The sequence below is a fragment of the Arvicanthis niloticus genome, chromosome 23, assembly GCF_011762505.2.
Source record: "Arvicanthis niloticus isolate mArvNil1 chromosome 23, mArvNil1.pat.X, whole genome shotgun sequence".
Lineage (NCBI taxonomy): Eukaryota > Metazoa > Chordata > Mammalia > Rodentia > Muridae > Arvicanthis > Arvicanthis niloticus.
Genome location: NC_133430.1, coordinates 30,967,875 through 30,986,203, shown reverse-complemented (window position 1 = coordinate 30,986,203; position 18,329 = coordinate 30,967,875). Strand labels below are relative to the sequence as shown.

The 18,329-nt window shown below is 46.5% G+C and overlaps 1 long non-coding RNA gene across 1 annotated transcript; it reads left to right on the top strand.

Annotated features, from left to right (window-relative positions):
• Nucleotides 1-4,430: 4,430 nt before the first annotated feature.
• Nucleotides 4,431-17,811, top strand: LOC143436953 (uncharacterized). The gene is made up of 3 exons (XR_013106690.1): nucleotides 4,431-6,047; nucleotides 9,390-9,469; nucleotides 17,472-17,811. It is a non-coding gene; the product is annotated as an uncharacterized LOC143436953 (long non-coding RNA).
• Nucleotides 17,812-18,329: the final 518 nt, after the last annotated feature.

Here is an 18,329-nt window from a genome sequence, read left to right as displayed (position 1 = left end):
CGTGGCAAATGCCATTCAGGGAGGTCTAGCCTGATCCCTGGTTCAATAAAGTAGAAATGACCGGCGCAGACAGAATGGGCAGTTGCTGCCTTACCTAGATTCCTATAAGAAACAGTCTTCATCTGGACGCATCTTAATACTGTCTGCGGGTTTAAGTACAAGGCTAGGTTTGTTCCGTTGACTATACTTTTCCTCTGTTTGGAACAGGACAAGAATTCCAAAATACTGCCTTGGAGGATTAAAGCAGAGACTTTTTTTTTTTTTTTTTTTTTTTATTCTTGGGGATGGGTAGATAGGACAAGAGTCAAGAGAGTGCTGGCTGATGAGTAGAGACCTGGAGAGAGTCAGTAGAATAGGAAGGGAAGAGAAGGAGAGCTATTTAGAGAAGGGTGCCAAGGAAGTGAGAAAAAGGTGGGTCAGAGCAACAGGATGGGAGGAAACACCGTCCACTGCATGGTGAGGGTGGGGGATGGGCTCCCTTTATGGATAGGTGCTTAAATGTCAATTGGAAGCCCATCGAAGGGCTATGGTGGAGTAACAGGAAACCCTGAGGAAACCCTGAGGTGTGATTGGTCAAAGATCGAAAATGGGACACGTGTTGGAGGAGGAACGGAAGAATTCCAGGCCATTTCCAAACGCCATTTATTTTTGCGAACTCCTTCTTTATGTCTTCAGCCCCTAAAGCACACTCTACTACACTCACCCAGCGGCTTACATTTTGGGTGTTGGTTTGAGTGTTGAGTCTTGCTGTATTGCCCGGGATCCTTAGACTGGAAATGTGCCTGCTCCATTTACCTGCTGCGATCCCAGAAGGGCACCCCATGCCCTACAATGATTGTTTTGAATTCCAATGAGTAATCTCCCTTTTGACTCCCCAACCTCATAAGGCACAGTTTAAATCTAGATTGTGATTATGTAGAGTCCTGAGCGCTTCAGCCACGTCTTACCACCCAGAACTTGCATTCCGTTTAGGGATTGCCTTAAGGTGGTCAGCTCAACCCTTCGCTCTGTTTCTTTCCTTTCTTTGCTGCTTCAATCTTTCTACAACTGTTTCCAGAGCTGGGACAAGGGGAAAAAAAAAAAGAAAGCCAGAGCACAAAAATTCCTCATGTTTGGCTCGCCTGTCTCATTAAACCTAAAATTTTCAGGACTTCCTCAACTTTGCAAATCACAGTTCTCAGGGACTTCTGGGTGTCCTCTCCCTTCAAGTGGAGTCATTTAGGCATCCATTCTCCCAGGCCTTCACCCACAGTTCCACGGAATGAATGCTTCAAGTCCTGCTATATGAAAGGCAAAATTTAAATTTTTCCCCTCCTGATTTTCCTTGACTCTGGGGTTGATTCCAACAGTGGGAGTTCTCTAAGCTGGGTTTGATTTTAGCCTCCTGGGCAAGGTAGTTTGGCTAGTGGCTGTTCTGTGGTCTACTGTCTGAGGAGAAGTGGTTAGGGAGGTCACCCAGACAGTTATGGTCCACTGAGGGTGAAGGGAGTGGTCTGCGTTTAGCCTCAGTCTGGAGTCCCAGGCTCACAGACAGATCTTGGCTCAGGACCCGAGGCTGAGGCGTGCTGGGACAGCCTAGGGGGTGTCCTGGCTTTCCCAGGGCTGGGGAACCCTCGCTGGCCCGGGGGCGGTAGACACTGTTCCAGAATCTGTTCTGGCTCCACTGCCGCCTCAGCACTTTCTAATTACAGCTCCAAACAACAACAGCAGCCTCGGCAGTCATGACAACAGGCCCCGCCCCCCGGCCGCCCGCCCAGCTGGCAACACGTGATGGCGACGCTCCTCTGCCCCTGGCGCAGAGGGAGGGCGGGGAGCCGAGGAGGAGGGAGGGATGACGTTTGCTCTGTCGTCTCCATGGATAAAACGCATAGACGTCAACGCCGCCGGTGTTTAGTGTGTAATGTTCTTTGGTCTCTATGGGAACGTCAGGCTGCCCAACACAGGACCCCGGCAACAGGCTTCTGATTGGTTGGAGTCTAGCAGGGGCGGAGCTTCGGCTCCCGCCCGTTCTGCCCGTGTTGCTGTTTTGGTTGTTGTCTCCCAGCTGTTTATTTCTGTAACAGATCTTGGAGGCTGCGGTCTGGATCCGTCGCCAAGGATGAGATCCACGAGAAAACGTGCTCAACGTGCAGCTTTGCTCCTACTGATTACAGCCCCACAGATGACATCGCTCCGCAGTCACACTAAGTCTCCTGTGGGAGTCTTGCTCCTCATGCCCAGTGTCTGCTACAGCTCAGTATTTTAGTGTCAGAACGTAGGCTCCCAGCCCGCATCTCCACTCAGCAATGCCATTATCTTCTCAGCCAAGTCCTAGAAATGGGTTGGCTTCCCAGTTAATGCTTTTCATGTTCTCAAGAGCAGTCAGAGCCTTTCATACCCAATTCCTGGATTCAGCGCTACCCCCTGCAGGATCTGGCTCCATTTCCTCCGTCTGGTCCTAATTCTGTGCAATGACATCATTTACCCACATTCCCACCGAGATGCCCAGATTTCTTCTAGTCGGCGAACATCAAAAAAAAAATCCAAATGACCTTGGGTGGGTACTTCTGGTTAAGGACTTTTATTATTTTTCTCTCTGTCCGGTTGCAGCCTGCAGTGGCAAATGGGGGTGAGATGTAGCGATGTTACACTTGATTTCTCCAAATGAACAAAAACCAAATTAAAGAAAGAGGACACAGTCACCTTTTACATATTAAAATGCCAGATATTTGATAAATAATACTACCATACCGATGGAGTTAACATTCCAAGACATAAGTAATATCTACAGAAACCTTTCTACCTGCCTCCTCAGTTGAGGATTGAAGCCAGGGCCCATGGCCTTGGGCATATTAGGTGAACACTCTACCAGAGCCACGCATTCCCAGCTGCTTTAAAACTGAAAGCAGTTTTAACTTTACCCTGGACTCCCATCAGTGAAACCAAGTTAGCATCTGCCTAGAGATAACAATCTCTCCTCAGGGCTTTCAGGCAAGTCCTGCTATTAAAAAAAAGAAAAAGAAAAAAAAAAAAAGCCTTAAAATCTTCACTCCCAAGTCCAATAGAATGCACCTTCACCAGCTCCTGCACATACAAGTCTGAGATGTTTCACAAAAGGTTTCCATGACCCGATAACGTGTTTTCAGACCCAGGGAGAGACTGACACAGTTAAAAGTTAAAAACAAGAAGTTAAATGGCTGGCCTAGTCTTGGGAGGATAAGAAAATATCCATCCCTTGCCTCTAATGAGAACCTACCACTTCCTCTCCCCTTTATCTGCCCTGGTGAATATCTTTGCTAAATCTCCCTTGCCCCCTTCTTGGCCTGCCTTACAGCCTATAATTCCTTTCAGAGATGTGAGTGAAATTAAATGAAATTAAGAGCTTGCTTAATGCAAATAGGACCAAAGGGCACAGCTCTTTATCCCAATGAACTTCATTCTGATTAAGTCAGGAACTGTAAGCATTTACTATTTACCCAGTAAATGTATTAAAGAGGCCTGCAAGTCTCCCTCCTGTCCTGACACTGCCAGCCGGTATTTGAAAGTCTGAGATAAGATCATTTCTGGACCATCATCCATTGCTTTCTAATGCTATTGTTTCTTTCTACATTTCCAGGAATAAAGAAATGTTGTGGTTTCTAAGAGACAAAATATCTGGGTTATACCAAAGGGGGAGTCATGGGGTGGTATTTACACTGCATGCTAAGGATGACCTGAAGAGATGGAAGTGGTGAGGGGTGTTCTCTGTGTCAGATGAGAACATGAGGAGGAGGGTGGCGGCGCACGGTCTCTAAGTGTCTAGATTTAACTTCGGCTCAGGAAGCAGATTTATGACCCTTTCCAAGGTCATCCATTAGCTTCCACATTTGAGTTCTCTTTTTGTTCGACCCAAACATGACACGGGCATATGTGGACCAAAGAATCTTCATTTCAGCAAGTCTTAAGTGGATTACAATTTAATGATATTATAAGAGTATGTGCTCTTATACTCGCTTGCACACACACACCCACACACATACTGATATAAACTCTTTCTCTTGCTTCTGCATTTTGGTCGTGCCACTTTTTCTTTGTAAGCTTTGGTTTTTGGTATCGTGTGTCTGTATGTGTGTCTCTGCAGATGTGTGCACGCATCTCCCAAGGGCAGTACTCACTCTTAACGACCGAACCGTCAGCGCTCCAACCCCCAGCTGCTGATTTGTTTTCCCTTTTCCAGTTCAACAAAAGGACCACGATGACCTTCCATGTTGCCGACTTTCTTAAACCACAGGACAATTAATTTCCCCGGTGTATTTCCTGCTCTGTAACATGGGACCTGGGCACTCCCTGTGTTTGCTTTGACTGAAGAGGGCTATATGAAGGGAGTGATTCTTTGTTGGCACTGTGGAAAGACCGACTGCTGGCTGTTATGATTGGGCACACTCTCCCACAGCACCTCTCTGTCCCAGCGCTGAGTGGAACCTCTACCTGCCAGATTTCCAGAGCAAAGGTTTTGTCCAAGGCCATGTTGTGTGGGAAGAATAACCTGCTTGACCTTGAACCTCTTCCACATCTCAGCTGGGATAAAGAGTCACTCCTCTGCTTGTGCTTTTCACGATGACTTCCCTCAGATATAAAGGTAGATGTGTCGCTGTCAGCTTTGCCCGCCCCTCAGATCTGATGAGTCCCCCTAGTAATTCTTACAGGGGTGGCTGAAACCATGAAGCAGAATAATTTTCAAGTTTAAAAATATTTTGTAAGTGTTCAAGGCCAGGGTCTAGGCATGTAACTCATTTGGTAGAATGTGTGGGTTGCATAGCATGCGTGAAGTTCTAGCTTCGATCCCCAATACTGCATAAACTGGACATGGTGGTACACAGAGATGATTCTAGCATTCAAGAGATGAAAAGTAAGATCAGAACTGTGAGGTCATCCTACATTACATGGTGAGTTTGAGGCCATTCTGGGATATATGAGACCCTGTCTTAAGGAAGAAAACAATCAAATAATTTTAAAGAACAACTCTTCAGAGTCAAACACATGATTCTCAGTGAATACTGCCCCTCCGTCTTTACTTTCCCATCTTTCTTCTGACTGTTTGATTCTGGTGTCCATGGGGCTCACAATGGACAAAACTCAGTAACTGTGTGTGGCCTTGTGTGGTGGCTCACACCTGGAGTCCCAGCACTGGGGAGGTCAAGAGGCCTAGGATGGCTGACTCCAGGCTACAGCATGAGACCCCGTCTCAAAAGTAACAAACAAACAAACAAATGAAGAGGGTCAAACAACTTCTTGGAGGGGCAGAGTGGCTTGTACCTTCAATCCCAGCACTGGCAAGGCAAGGCAGTTGGACCTCTGTGAGTTTGTACCCAGCCTGGGCTACACAGTGAGACTCTATCTCAAAAAACAAAGGCAATCTCTTTCTTGGGCTAGAATCTTTGGATCACCAATGAAAGAGAGTCACATAACCCTACTAGGTCAGTTTCCCACCATGAGGATATAGTAGACTCCAAACTGGAACATTCTATCCTGCAGGGAAGCTCCGTAAGCAGGAGTGAACAACCAGAAATAGCTTCAGGAAGTCCCTGAAACTCACCAGATTCACCGGGCCTCTCCCTGCCAGAGTAAGCAATAAAAGTGGGAGTCCCTCTGAGACAAGTGGAACGGAACTTCCAGAAAGACTCTCAGACAAACTGAGCTACAAAGAAGTGGCTGAAAGGAGAAAAGCTGCAAACAAAACAAAACAAAAACCAAACAACAACAAAAAACACTCTGAGAAGCCAGATGGTGGTGGTGCATGCATTAGTCCCAGCATCCCAGAGGCAGAGACAGCTCTGAGTCCAACCTGGTCTACAGAGCAAATTCCAGGACAGCCAGGGCCACACAGAGAAACCCTGTTTTGAAAAACAAACAAACGAAAAGGTCTCAGACCAGTTGCCTGGAAGAAACAGAAGCCAGCAGATCTCCACTCTCCAACCTGCTGAGCTGCCTGCAGGCTATGCAGTGCAGGTTCCCAGCTTTGTGTGACCTGTGACCCATTCTGGGGTGGGCTTTGGCAATGCAGCTGTCTTTGAGTCATTGCTGCTCCTGTAAGTAACCTTTCACCTATATTCCTGTAAATAACCCTGACAAGACTCATTGGCTCACCAAGCTGGACTTTGGTGGTACTCATACTCTGGTGTGTGGTGGGCTCCCTGTTTGGGGTGGTCAATGAGTGTTGATCTCCCCATGTCACAAAGCACAGAACACAATATTATGACTAATTCTCTTGGAATTATTTCCACTTTGGGGGCAGACGGATCTGGTTTTAGTGGGTTCAGTTCTTGCTTTCCCACTATTTCCCACCTACCTAACACTAAGGGTCTAACCTCCAGGAGGTGGAATTACTGATTGTACTATGTGTGGCTCAGCCAGATCTGATGGAGCTGAACTACAGGAACAGGCAGAGTTCCCAGAATAGGGAGCATGCCTGTCTTCTACCTAGTGTCCCAGGACAGCACAGATACCGGCAGAGCCAGTTTAACCAGCACCTTGTGGAAAGCTCAACCCATTTTTCCTGCTTCTAGTTTTCTTTCTTAGAAGAAGCATTTTACATGTTCTGTGATTGCATATGAACTCACTGGAACCAGAAAAAAAAAAAAAAAAAAAAAACCCGCTCCCCTAACACACACACACACACAAACAAACACAGAGACACACACAGACATACACAGACACACACACAGACATACACAGACACACACAGAGACACACACAGACACACACAGATACACACACAGACACACACAGATACACACACAGACACACACACACAGACACACACACACAGACACACACAGAGACATACGCAGACATACACAGACACACACAGACAGACACACACACAGAGACACACACAGACACACAGACACACACAGACACATAGACACACACCCAGACACAGATATACCCAGAGACAGACACACAGACATAGACACACAGACAGACAGACAGACAGACACACACACACACACACACAAAGATAGATACAATTCTATGGAGTGCTTGTCTTGTCTAGCATATAAGAGGGCTTGGATTCAATTTCAGGCACCCTAAAACAAGCAAACTGAACCCTACAAAAATCTCTGTGTGAAGCTTATCTTTTTGATATTAGACCAATTTCTTTGTAAATAAACATGTATAATTATAAATACTTGTAATTATAAGTGTTGTTAAATGTATCTAGAAGATGAGGCTATCATTTAGTTCTTTGCAATATAAATATAATTAAGGCCCATGAGCCTGGGTTTCTCTTATCAGACTCTCCCTGGTAGGTCCCTCAGGGAAACAAATTCACTTAGGTCACAAGGGCACTTTTCCACTACAATGGCAAGAAGAGGAGAGTATTTAGACCAATTATCCTCTGTGGGTTTGGCAATTATAACATCAGTATTAAAAAAAACACGCCAGGAATGAACCTAAGAGATGAATGGGGATACAAGTTGATAATGCCGGGGAGGCAGAGGTGCAAGGATGGAGTTTGAGCCATGGTGGGCTTCACGTTGATTTTGTCTTAGCCAAAATAATTGAACCTGCCCAGCAGCCTCAACAACACAGGTGACGAAGCTCATCACCAAATTGAGAAAAATATTAAAGAATCTCAGTAACTGTCCTACCAAGAGTCTAGCTCAGTGAGCCCCAGCTTATTAATAACATTTCCACGGACTCAAAGAGTTTCCAAAACTTTTATTTTTGTGCCTATGTGTGTATACCATGTATATACAGCTTTCCAAGGAGGCCAGGAGAGGGTGTTGGGTCCCCTGGAGCTGGGGTTACAAGCTGTTGTGAGCCTCCCAATGTGGGGATTGGGAATATTATATAGTCTGGAAAAAGCAGCAAGTGCTCTTAACTGCCCCAGCCTTCTCTCCCAGCCCTGAAAAAAATATTTCTGGGCATTATGTGGTAGCTACTATATTGGGCTGGAGAGAGTCTGTGATGAATGAAACCCCAGTGGCGTGTCTGCCTTTCTGGAGTTGGGCAATAGAAACCAAACACATGTACCCAACAATTACTAGTTCCTAGAACCTGGCCTCTCGAAGTGTTTGAGGGTACATCTGTAAACAAAAACAACCATCAGTCAGGCCTGGTGATTCACACCTATCATCTCATCTGCTTGGAAGACTGAGGCAGGAGGACTCCAAATTCATCCCGGGCTTCAGAGTGATTTTAAGGCTAATTTCTAGGGACAACTTAATGAGATCCTGTCTCAAAATAAAAAGGGAAGACAGGGCTGGGGGTGAGTGTATCTTCGTGGTAGCGCCCTTGCCCAGCTTGCCGCATGAATCTGGTACAACAAAGCAAACAAACAAACTACCTCTACTTTACAAAGATCCCGTCATGGAGTTCATGCTGTAGATTTTAGGCTGATCCCTTCACACATAAGTATATATGTAGATACATGGTGTGTGAGGGCAGCCAGTGGAAAACCTCGGACAGGATGAGGAATTCTAAAAACTTCCGCAACTCAGCCTGGGTACTCGTGGAGTACATGTGAAGTTGATTCTTGAAGTCTGAGATCTAGGCAAGGGGATGGAGGAGCGGGGAGGGCGTAAGCACAGCACTAGGGCGCGGTGCGGCGCGTGTTAACTCTTCAGGCCTTTCCCCAACTGTCCTCACATTCGGGGTTGCCCAAAGACACGGAATGCTTTTTACATCCCAGCCATGAGCTAGCCGTGAGCTAGCGTTGAATTCAGGCCTCTCAGCTCCTTGCACCGAAGCAACTGCCTAGACTCTTCCTTCTTCGGGGGACTCACTGACAGCTGACAGGACACAGCCGCCCCTGCCTCGGCTTCCTGGGGTCTCCACTGTCTGGAACCATCAGTACCTCGCTATGATAGAAACGACCTCTCTGGGAACTGAACACTACTTCTTGTCCTTGCTGTAATGAAAGTCACCCGCGTGCCCCCAGGAATGTGTCAGCATACATTTGCGGCTGGATTTAAATAATAGAATGTGGTTTGGATAATCCGCCTGGGACTGGAGCTCCCCTCTTCGCCCAGCACTCATCCCCCCTCCCCCAGCCCTTTGCTACCGACTTTTCTCTCTTTGCACTTTTAATGCTTTGCTTATGTCATTCCCATTAGCAGGCTTTCCTCCTCGGGTTCAGATTCCAGTCGTGAAATAGTTCACATAGCACAGTGAAGACATAATATTTACAGGAACTGAAGATGGGTGGATTTGATAGTGGCTTGTGGAAAAGCCTTCAGCACAGTTAAAAAAATCAAGAAGCAGATATTTGCAATAATTTCCCAAGAAACCCCACTTCCCACCCCCAACACACACTAGATCAAACTTTGAGTAAGAATCCAGGGACGTCATGCCCTGGGTGAGAAAGCTTGATTTTGCTGTTTTACAGCACAGATTCTAAGCAGAACTCTGTTTGTTGTCAATAGCTTTCCAACAAAGGGCGAAGTGGAATTTGTCTGTTTCCACATTCCTGGAAAAACAGCCCTGGGAGACCTCAAAGCCTGAGGTAGAGTGACTGACTTCATTGTTTTGAAGACCCTCTCAGCTACAGAGAAAGAGGGCACCAACCACCATACCATCAACACAACCGAGTGTGGAGTGTGATGCTGTCTCTGAGAAAGATCTGGAGGGCTTGTGTTAGCATGAAAATGAAATGAAACTGTCTGTATCCTGTTTGAAGTGGAGGGGCAGCTAGGGAGGAAATGAAGCGAGGAAGGAGCTGGGAATTTTCCAAATTTGGTAACCTGGATCCAAAAGGTTGGCATTTAAGGTCTAGGAAAGAGAGAGTCACCAGACAGCAGGGGCGGGTGTCCCACGGCAGCTTGGCAGGATGGGGGTGAAGGGACTGTCCTATCTATCTCCCTTTCCTCTCTTCTCTTTTCTCTTCTCTTCTCTTCTCTTCTCTTCTCTTCTCTTCTCTTCTCTTCTCTTCTCTTCTCTTCTCTTCTCTTCTCTTCCCTCCCTCCCTCCCTCCCTCTCTCTCTCTCTCTCTGTGTTTCGAGATAGGGTTTCTCTGTGTAGCCCCGGCTGTCCTGGAACTCACTCTGTAGACCAGGCTGGCCTTGAACTCAGAAATCCGCCTGCCTCTGCCTCCCAAGTGCTGAGATTAAAGGCGTGCGCCACCACTGCCCTGTAAGAGACAGAATCTTTTAAAGCCCAGGCTGACCTCCCGTTCACAGCAGTCCTGCTCTGAGTCCTGTGGTCTGGCATTGCAGGTGTGCACTGCCATACCTCAGGCTAGTTCCACGTAGTCATTTACTCTATGCCTGTCACCTCCCCCTACCCTTCACAAAATAGCTACACAGTTACAACACAACATAGTCTTCCATTTTTTAATTAAACTCTACATTACTTTAAAAAAAAAAAGTTTCTCAACCAGGCAGTGGTAGCACACACCTTTAATCCCAGCACTTGGGAGGCAGAGGTAGGAGGATTTCTGAGTTTGAGGCCAGCCTGGTCTACAGAGTGAGCTCCAGGACTGCCAGGGCTACACAGAGAAAACTTGCCTCTAAAAACAAACAAACAAAAGTTTCTCTTCTCCCACATGTGTTTGAAAGAGAGAGAGGGAGAGACATGGACAGAGAGACAGAGACAGAGAGATATGGAAAAGCCAGACAGCTCTCCTTGTAGGGTAAATTCTCTTCTCCCACCCTTTAGGTCCCAGGGATCAAATTCAGGTAGTCAGGTTTGAGTGATATGCACCTATACCCTCTGATGAGATGTCATTAGCACCTTAGTATTTACTTTTATCTGATTTTTGTTTTATTTTGTGTTTTGTTTCTCGTTTATTTGTTGTCAGACAGTAAGCCTTATCTTACAAAGCTTGCTTATTCTCTATGGATCCCAATGACCTACACATAGTAGGTGCTTACCAAAGGTGCTAAGTGACTGCAAAGAGCAGGATACTAGAGTCTGCACAGTCTGAATTAAGGAAGGATTAACCGCAGAGGCCCGCCCTGTCTCAGTACCTTCTGGCTCATATACAAGGAAATGATATTTTGAAGAACGCAAAAACCCCTTTCTTCCCTGCAGGGAATTCTGAAACCGTTGGGAAATAGAAAACAAACCAGGGTCATCTGATAAAAATACAACTAAATTATCTCAAACTAGATATATGATATAAATACCCCAGAGCTGCCTTTATCCAAACACACAGACTCAGACATTTAATGTGAAACCCTTCATATCTTCATATGGTTGCTTTACTGTGCCAGTCATAAAGGGGTTAGGAAGAGCCAAGCATAGTGATATAGGCCTATAATAGTTCCAGCATTCAGAGAGCGGAGACAGGAGGATTTCCAGGAGTTCAGGACCACCGGAGGTTATATAAGTGAGTAACAGGTGAGCTATGGCTACATAGAAAGACCCTGACTTAGAAACACAGAAAACACAGAACAAAACAGGAAGAAGGGGAAGAGGAGGAGGAAGAGAAGGCATTGTCTGGAGAAATGGCTTAGGGCCATGAGAATTACTGGCTGGCATGGTTCAGAATTATCTTTTGGTGAGCTGTTTCCGTGGACCGATGTGGGGAAAATGGCGCGAACATCAGAGATTTTTTTTATTATTTCTTTTCTATTCTTTTCTATCCTCCAGACTATGTCACTACCCTTTGCTTATCTCTTTCCAAGTCCTAAATTCAGACGGCCATCTGCCAGATGAAGCCCAGAGTTCGAATCAACTTGACTTGGATGTCAAGTACTGGACACAAACACACACAGTTCCTATCTGCAGCAAGCAGAGTCTGGGCAAAAGCAAAGACTGTTAACCCACAGACAGTCCCAGGGCATGTGTCCCAGGACTTATTCCAAACCACTTTATGAATATGGATGGAGGGCTAGAAGGGCCATGCCTTCATGCTACATGTGTGTGACCCAGGCAGGAGCACAAGGTGATGTTTACAACAGTTGAGATCAGACGGGCTCCATGGGGCTGATGTACTGGATACATCTGTGGCCTCATTGACCCTGCGTGTGTGGATTTATTCTGTGTAGTTCAAACAAGTCAATGTACAGTCTCCCTGTGTGTGCTCAGTCACAGCCAGATTGCTCCCAGAAGCCAGTAACTGGAACAGGGGATAGGGCTAGTCACCAAGAAGCAAGAGTCTTGGATCCTTTTTTTTTTTTTTTTTTTTTTTTTTTTTTTTTTTTTTTTTTTGAGACAGGGTTTCTCTGTGTATCTCTGGCTGTCCTGGAACTCACTCACTCTGTAGACCAGGCTGGCCTTGAACTCAGAAATCCGCCTGTTCAGGTCCTTTATCCTGTTGTATTAGATGCTGTTCCTGGTGCTGCGGAAGCAGCTCTCCTTCCTCCTCTGTGGAACTCAATGTCCTGGTACGATCTCAGTAGACGGTAAAGTGTGTGTGTGTGTGTGTGTGTGTGTGTGTGTGTATGTGTGTGTGTTCATGTATGTTTGTGCACTTGCGTGTGTGTTTGTGGGCATGTGTGTGTACGTGTGTGTTGTAAGGGTGTCATGTATGATAGGTCTCACTGATTATTCATGGGTGGAATGGTTATGGCTTTAAAATGAAAGTACCTCAGATCTTTCCTTCTGTGTACCAGATGCCAGAAACATCGAGAGAGCAGGGATGCTGGGTATGTACAGTCCCAAGAACGGGTGTGTGTATGCCTTGGGTTGATAAGTCTTTGAATTATATTGATCATGAATATGCTAACCAGGGCTTTGGTTTTGCTGAGGAAGGTTATAATAAGAGGAAATGTCCATTATAACTCTTTGTACTAATTCTAACATTTAAGAGGCAGAGGCAGGAGGATCACCATGAGTTTGAGATCAACCTGAACTAACCAGTAAAGTCTTGTCCCCCAAACCAAACAAGTTTCTTATCTATATAAGGAAATCCATGCTGTTTCCTTGGCCACAAGGCTCACTAGCTTTCTCTTTAAAGACCTTCCATTTCACAAGTGTTTACCAAATGCCTAGTCAAGGTGGATACTTTGTAAACCAGGTAAGGTCCCCAGTCTTGAGGAGCTTAGGGTCTACTTGGAGAAGACAATGAAAATGTGCATGGATAAACGGACAGTGTCAGCATTGTAGTGGTAAATGCTCGGTAAAAGGAAAACCAAGGGGCATAACAGAAAGTGACAGGTGACGAGTGTACAGTGCCGGAGGAGGGCCATGATAGGCTTCCTGGAGAAGGTGACATGTGAGCAGACATTGCTAGAGGAAGAGTCAACAGCTCAGTGTCTGGGGCAAAAGGAAGCAAGGAGAGGGATGGTCCAGTAACAGAACCAGCCGGGGTCATTCAGAGAAGGAAAAAACACAGCATCGTGGCTGGAGTGGAGGGAGGGCAAGAGGTACAAGCTGAGGTGAGAGGTTGGGCAAAGGCCTGGGTGGAGGGGATGCCAGGAGGAGTGGCATTTTGCTTGTATGTTTGATTTTTAAAAATCAAATTTTCAGCAGGGTGGGTTGTGTAGGACAACAGGTCTGTTCAGAGTCATGATTTAATTCACCCTTAAATGAGGAAGCAGAATTTGCTGGTGGGTGATCTGTCTCCATTTGCCCCTGTCTTAACTGATGACTTCATATCCAGAGTAGCTCAGAATCCAAAGGTAAAAACGTGTTCTGGTGTCTTGAACCCATGGCCTTTTGCACTCTAGGCAAGGGAGGCCCCTGCTTCCAGTCTTGAGGATGAAATTCTTAGGTGAGTCCCTTTTAGAATTTCACCAGTGATCTCTAACCATGCAGGTAAACAGGGCAGCAAAAGAAAACCAGACCCTAGCTGGCAGGAAGCTGTCACTGGAAGTTTTCTTACAGGACATCATCAAATACTAAGACGAAAAAAGTTGCTACGTCTAAGCTGAAACTCTGATGGACCAGAGAGCAGCTTCACTCTGCGTTCCCAGAGACTGGGCTGCATTTTTCCCAGTTGGGAAAGGATTTCTTTGGCGCTACAGTGATCAATGCTTCTTTCAGCTTCTGTTAAGTAAGATGATGGATAAGATGTCTCAACGCCTTGAAGCACGTCATGTGCCAGCCCTTTCTAGCCACCCTCGGCCCTGCCCATGGTGATGGTGAGATTTTCTCGTTGGATGGGAGCCCTGCAGTTAAGGTTTCTCAGGGTGTGTTGCTGTCCTATAGGTTTAGTGACATAGGTGAGGTTCCTTTGGAATCCCAGCAACTAAGCTGACCAGAACCACAGAAGGTCAGCTCAGGACACTTGAGCAGCTGAGAATCCAAAGAAGACCTCCCTTGTTGTCTGATAGTGTGTTCTTGTTTCTGAAGTGTGGCTCAGCATGGCAGACAGACGGGTGTGGGACTCTGCCGCTGGTGGTGGAGGGTGTGGCAAGCTTGGGCTGAAGCGAGTTGGTCTTCAGCACCAGAGTGGTCCCGTTTCCTCAGCTCCAGATGGATCTGCTTCTGGCATTACACCGCCTTGTTTAAGTGCTCGCATTAGCAGCAGGATGGGGTTCCTATTGAAGCATCATCTCTTGTCAGAAAGCCAAGAGTTGCTCAGAATGAAAACAGAATTCTTCCCAAAGAGGCTAAATCACTTGCGCTAATTAGTCGCACTGGTGGCGGGTGCGTGGGGGTGGTGCTAGTGGCAAATCTGTGCCTGTGCTCTTCTAAATAAGGACAACTTGGGCTTTGTTCACAAGCAGAGGCATACGATGACGAGCCTTGATCCCCTAAGACCCTGTGTTGGGCTCACATTCGTGTGAGTCCCACAGAGATTGTGAGACACTTCTTGTCGGATCCAGACATTCAGAATGAACACATTTAGAATACTTTGAACAGTAACTATCATTGTAGACTATATAGTGTCTATGTATGGGCACTACAGCCCTTCTCATAGGGTAGCATTGCAGTAGGAGTCTGATCCTTTGATCTTTCATCCACCATGAACCACTAGCACGTTACACCACATAGGCTGCACCAGCTGAAAGATAGCTCAAACATGTTATGTATTTTATCTTCCCCAGTTTTTGACTATTCATACCCAAGAATGTTAAGTCTTGTCCTTCCCCCTTCCCCTTTGGCTTTTTGAAATAGAGTCTCATTTAATCCAATCTGGCCTTGAACTTACTATGTAGCCTTGTCTCAAAAAAGGGGTGGAGGAAACATAAACACAACCAAAGAAGTACAAAAAATGGCTTTCCCAAGTCACCAAGAGTTGATTCTGGTGTGCACAACTGCCTGACTACGGGTCTCGTGCTCTGACCACAGCCCTTTACCACTAGACCACACTTCCCTAAATAAATAACTACTTCTGCATGCCGGGGACAGGGCATGTGCGGCAGCGCTTACGTAGGTGGCGCAGACGACAGCCTTTCACTTAATGTTGCAATAACACAGGCTAAACAATGCACACCCAACTTCAAAAAGTTACTGAACGTCTTGACGCTGGTCAGCTTTCTCTTCCGTCCCACCACACAACAGAGCAAAATCAGAAGAGCCTGCATGGGATAAGAAAAATCTGCTGAGAAAAATGAGTTTCCTTCCTTCCTCCTTTTCTCCTCCCCCTCTTTCTTCTTTCCTTTCATTTCTTCCTTTAGCTCCAGATAACCCAACATTCCCTGTGTAGCCAAGGATGACTTTGAACTTCTGATCCTCCTACATCCACACCTAAGTACAGGCATTACAGGTATGGGATACCATGCCTGGCTCCTTGGCTCCTGGCTTTGGCTTGGCTGTTTCTTTTCATTTTGTTTTTATAAGTCAAGGCCAGTTTCACTATGTAACCAAGGCTGGCCTGGAACTTCCTATGTAGCCCAGATTCAAAGTCATCCTCTTTCCTCAGCTCCCTGAGTACTGGGGCTACAGGCAGGAGTTACTATACCTACATTGAATTTGTTTTGTTTTGTTTTGTTTTGTTTTGTTTTGTTTTTCGAGGCAGGGTTTCTCTGTGTAGCCTTGGCTGTCCTGGAACTCACTTGGTAGACCAGGCTGGCCTTGAACTCAGAAATCCGCCTGCCTCTGCCTCCCAAGCGCTGGGATTAAAGGCGTGCGCCACCACCGCCCGGCGAATTTGTTTTTTATTTGGGTTGAAATCAGTCTAGAGATTCTGTAGCCTTTAACTGTTGATTTCCAGTGAGAGGAACTCAGCACACAGATAAGCATTCATTGCCAAAGTTGTGCTTCATGCTAGGGCTTGTCCAGGACACAGAATCCTTGCCCTACTGGGAGACAGCACTACGCAATTTGGAGCGCGCACACACACACACACACACACACACACACACACACCTGTCTCAAAGTTTCTCTGACCTTTGCAAATGGCAAAGATAATTTCACAGGCAGGCCATGATTTGTCTTTATTATTAGGCTACATTGTATGAGCTCCATTTTTAGAAAAGCTTTATTTTTTTAAAAGCTTTATTTTTAATTGGCAGATTGTTGTATGGATTTGTGGGAGGGTGTTTTAATACGTTTATATATTTTGTAATCATCAAACCCTACCATCTCAAATGTTTATAATTTCTTTGTGGAGAAAAGTATCCAAAATCCTTTCTTCTGTTTATAGATATTTTGAAACATATGTTATTAGCCAGGTTTAGTAACATGTATCTGAAATCCTAGCACTTGGGAGGTGGAGGGAGGAGGTCAGGAGGTCAAGGTTATCCTCAGCTACCTAGTGAGTGTTGGCTAGCTTTGAGGCCCTGTCTTGAAACATGAAAATGTGTGTGGTTGTGCATGTGTGTGCCTCTGCATGTGTGGATGTGGTTGTGAATGTGCATGCGTGTACATGTGTGTATGTGCATGTGCATGCACATCTATGTATTTGTGTGCATGTATGTATGCATGTGTGAGTATGCATGTATGCGTGTGCATGTGTGTGTGTGCACGTGCATGTGTATGGTCTACTCAGTAGAAGACCACAACCTATCCTTCCTGCCTAACTGTATCTTTGGTCTACTCAGTAGAAGACCACAACCTATCCTTCCTGCCTAACTGTATCTTTGTACTTGTCCACTAACTTTCCCTCTCCTTCTGTATGTCTATGCCATGTATGTGTGCCTGATGTCCAGGGACACCAGATGAGGGCACTGGATTCCTTAGAACTGGACTCACAGGCTATGGGGTACCATGTGCCTAAGGGACTTGAACTTGGTTCCTCTGGAAAAGCAGCCAGCACTCATAACCACTGAGCCATCTCTCCAGTCTCTGGCTTGTCCTTTTCAGAGGACAGATGTATTAGATGCCTAACTCTCTGGCCATAATGTTGCCAAGAAGGGGGGGGGGGGGGAAAGCTATTTGGAGGAGGAAGGCTCACCCAAAGACCTCTTTTTTTTTTAATTGCTAAAGTAAGTGATGTATGAGATAAATCCTGGATATAAAATCTTGACACATCTTTAAGGTGTTGGCCAGAGCTGCTTCAAACCTGAAAAGGAAATAAATCAAATCACTGTCGTTTTTCTCTAAGAGCCCCTGAGCTGCGGTTATGAGTGGAAGGCAAGGCCAGACAGACCCAGGAATTCAAAGGTTGACCTACTTTGTCGAAACTAATAAGAAGGAAGATGTCTGCATAATCTTTCTGTCTCTTCCTTTCATAGTAAAGAACAGTGGAAGCACATGACAGACTAGAATTCACAGAGCTGAAGGCCACAAAATCACTTCAGGATTGAGCAGCTACAGGAAGCCTGTGTTTCTGTATCGTGTTGTTCTCTTTCCCTCCCCGCCCCCACCTCGTGTGAGAAAAAAAATAAGCGCCTAAATTCCCACCAACATAAACTAATGACATACAATGATGAAATTCTGTTTTCACCTCTGCCTGTGACAGGGAATGCAAAAATAGCAAGTGGCCTATTTCCACGAATCCCCGCCTCCCTGCCCTCCCCGCTCCCGCTGGGTTTGGATCTCTAAGAATGGAGGCTAACGCACAGGCTGGAGCCAGCCGGGATCAGCCCCCGAACCCGAGGGTGATGTCAGTCGGCGGGAGCGGCCGCAGCCTGGCCTGGGAGGCCGCGGCTGCTGGGGCGCAGGGAGGGCGGGTGGCCTGGATGGGCGGACCATGAGCCCGGCCGCGCGGCGTCGCCTGGAGACGGCCCTGGCGGCGCTGTGTTGCTGTAAACAGCCGCTTCGCTGTTACTATCTATAGCAAGATCGCTTAGCTCCCGGGTGCGGCGGCCCGAGGCAGGTTTGTGGTTCTGCACCCCTTGCGCCCCTAAAAATCCATCCGCTGTCCTAATCCTCTCTAGTCCGTCTTGGAATGCCCACCGGTTGGCTTGACCCTTGGGACCCACAGAATGGAGATGAGGAGACACATGAGTTCTGCGAGGATCTGCGGTTTCCTATCCCAGAGGTGACCGGCGCTCTGGGGCCGAGCCCAGTCAGTCTAACCCGGCTTGTCCTCTACGGAAGGACAGGAGGAGGCTGAGGGCACGTAGGGGTGTGTTTGTTCTACACTGAAG